Below are 2,833 nucleotides of genomic sequence, written 5' to 3'. Positions count from 1 at the left end.
ATATATATATAAACTTTTTGAAGAGAAACAAATCAACCTTGATCTAACAATTATCTAAGACATTAGCTACTTTATAAATTATGTGTCATTTAAAAGAGCATATTGGGTTATATATCTCAAAATAAAATCCCTTAGCACATTTCTTGAAAATTAATGTGTGGTATTTGCATGTAATGTATTGAACACCATGTTCACAGATTTTTTTTGACAGTGATCAAGGAAAAGATATAGATGAAAAGAAAAATCATGAGAGCATACAGGAGTAAAATGTTTATCAGCAAAGTATTATCTGACCCCTAGGCTTTGGCCCATCTTCATCTCATGGTACAAATATAATGAATTGAGTCATGTTCTGAATGAAGTCCAAGGGAAATCTTCTTAAGCCATCTTTGTACTTTCTTATTTTTTCTAAATTATTACCAGTGCAGCATAGGTTCTGCATGGAGAGCAAAGGAGTATAATACCTTTAAACTCTGGTGATCCACAAGGTAGAGACTTGCCATGATAAGCTTAGAAATAGCCAACCATGTGGGAATTAAAATTCCTAATGGAAGGCAAGTATGAGCAAGTTCTCAGCTTTTGCCTGGGGGAATCTTAAATGAAGGTTGTCAATGAATATAATTTAGACCTGATTATCTTAAAATATTACGGCTACTGGACTAGAGTTTGGATAAACTTGACTTCCATTCTGCTTTGCTTTTTTAAGGCTGATATGTTACTTTTGTTTCAGTCTATTAATGTCAATTTGTAGAATGTAAAGATTCTATTACCTCCTCTTGCAACAGCTTTTTCCATAGCACTTGTTTTTCTCCAAATAGTGATAATAGTAGTAATTAATATCATTTATTTTTATAACTCCTATAGTTTTCAAACAAAGCAAAATTTATTTCTTAATTTGTGGAGCATGTGATCAATCATATCTAAATGGAGTTTTAATATAAGATAATATAATAATTGTACACGATAAATATGAATTGAGTACATTTGTTATATTATTATTATATTATGTTATTATAAAAATAATGATATAAAATAACATGGTTTTTGCAATATATGGCCTAGATTTAACCTTTAAAGACATTAAAAGGGATTAAGAGGTGTGGTCTCAAATTTTACCTCTTTCAGTTAAACATGTGTTACCTTGGTAAGGCACTTGAGCTCTATGAGCTCATCTGTCTTATACATGCTGTACGCTTCACAGGACTGCAGTGAGGATTAAATGAGATAATTAACCCCAAAACAATGGCATGTGTTATGCAGCACTGTGTACACATGTCTATTATAAAACCTATAAAATATATGTAATTATTTAATTATGTTTTTGTTTTGCTTTAATATATCCTCAGATCTTGGAAACAAAGATTATGCCTTCACTGTTTGCCTAGATTAATGCCAGGCATATAAGCATGCAGTAAGCATTTTTTCTAAATGATGAATAAGTGGATATCAGTAACAAATACAGACTATGAAAGGAGATACAGGAGAAGAGTGGGTAGAAGGAGGTATGAATATGAAGGACTGAACATGTTGTGATGTACATTATAGGAAGAATTTGTATCTTCTAAGCCAGTGTTTCTTAAGGTGTTTGTTTGTGGCACTCTGGGGCTCCTTGATACCTTTTCTGAAGATTCATGAGGTCAAACTTTTTTTTAATAATGCTAAGACATTATATATATATATTTTTCTCATTCTTTCATAAATGCATAATGGAGTTTTCCAGAATCTACATAATATGTAGTGACATCATTATTTAATGGGAAATGCAGTGTGTATTCATATTTTCTGTCTTGAAAAATGTCTTAAGTTTTAATATCTAATATTAGTAATAAGTGGAGATAGAACCACATAATCCACATAAGCCAAAGTTCTTTGAATTCCCAGTACTTCGTAAGAAATAAAAAACCCTCCAAATCAGAAAGTTTGGGAATCATTATTATAGAAAAACCATTAAATTTTTGAAGTGGGGTGATGCTATAATTATATCAGTGCTATTTTCTTTTGCAATTCAGAAGTAGGACAATTAAGTCTTATGGGTCAAATAAAATTCATTATCAATAGATTCTTATGTCTTGATGATGTAGTTACATTTTACTTGTTCTTAATGAGAGTTTTATATGACCGTCTTAGATACATTTTGGAAATATCATCCATGACCGTAAAATTCAATTCAAGTAAATATTTAGCCATTATCTATTGATTAAGTTTGTTGTACTCTGCCTTAAAAATGAATACAATTTTTTTTTAGGGGGTGACTCTGGTGAAGAAGGTTATTATCCATACTCATAAGTACTACATCAAACTACGTATGTCTTGTGGTAGTGAAGGAGGCTGGTGATATATTTAGTTTGAAACATCCTGCCCACTATATGGTATCATGGGTCTTGCCGTCTGGTCAGAATACATTTAAAGTATTTTGTAAAAGTTATTCCAAAGTGCTTTATGACCTTTGATGACCACTTAAAACTATAATCTTTCTTTCGAAATGTTTCTTACCTCGAAAAACCTTATATTTGGTTAACTTTGAATAAACACAATCTAATTTTGATTGCTGTGATATGCTGGCTGGAATTTGAGAACTTCTTAACCTGATAGCAATAGGGTGCTTGCTATATTATATTCACCATTTCCTGAACTTATTTTCACCTCACTTGGAAACTTTTTATTTTTCATTTTCTCTTAATATATAAGTCAAAGCTGCTATCTAGGTTACTTTTAAAAAGGGGGCATAGAAGACATCCTGTCATGAAGATTTTTAAAATGGATACAGAGTATATTATCAAATTCCTACATTCATCTACAATTACTCTCCAAAAATAAAATATATATATATATA

The sequence above is a fragment of the Pteropus alecto genome, unplaced genomic scaffold (assembly GCF_000325575.1).
Source record: "Pteropus alecto unplaced genomic scaffold, ASM32557v1 scaffold29, whole genome shotgun sequence".
In the NCBI taxonomy this organism is placed as follows: Eukaryota; Metazoa; Chordata; class Mammalia; order Chiroptera; family Pteropodidae; genus Pteropus; species Pteropus alecto.
Note: the sequence above shows the minus strand (reverse complement) of the source record.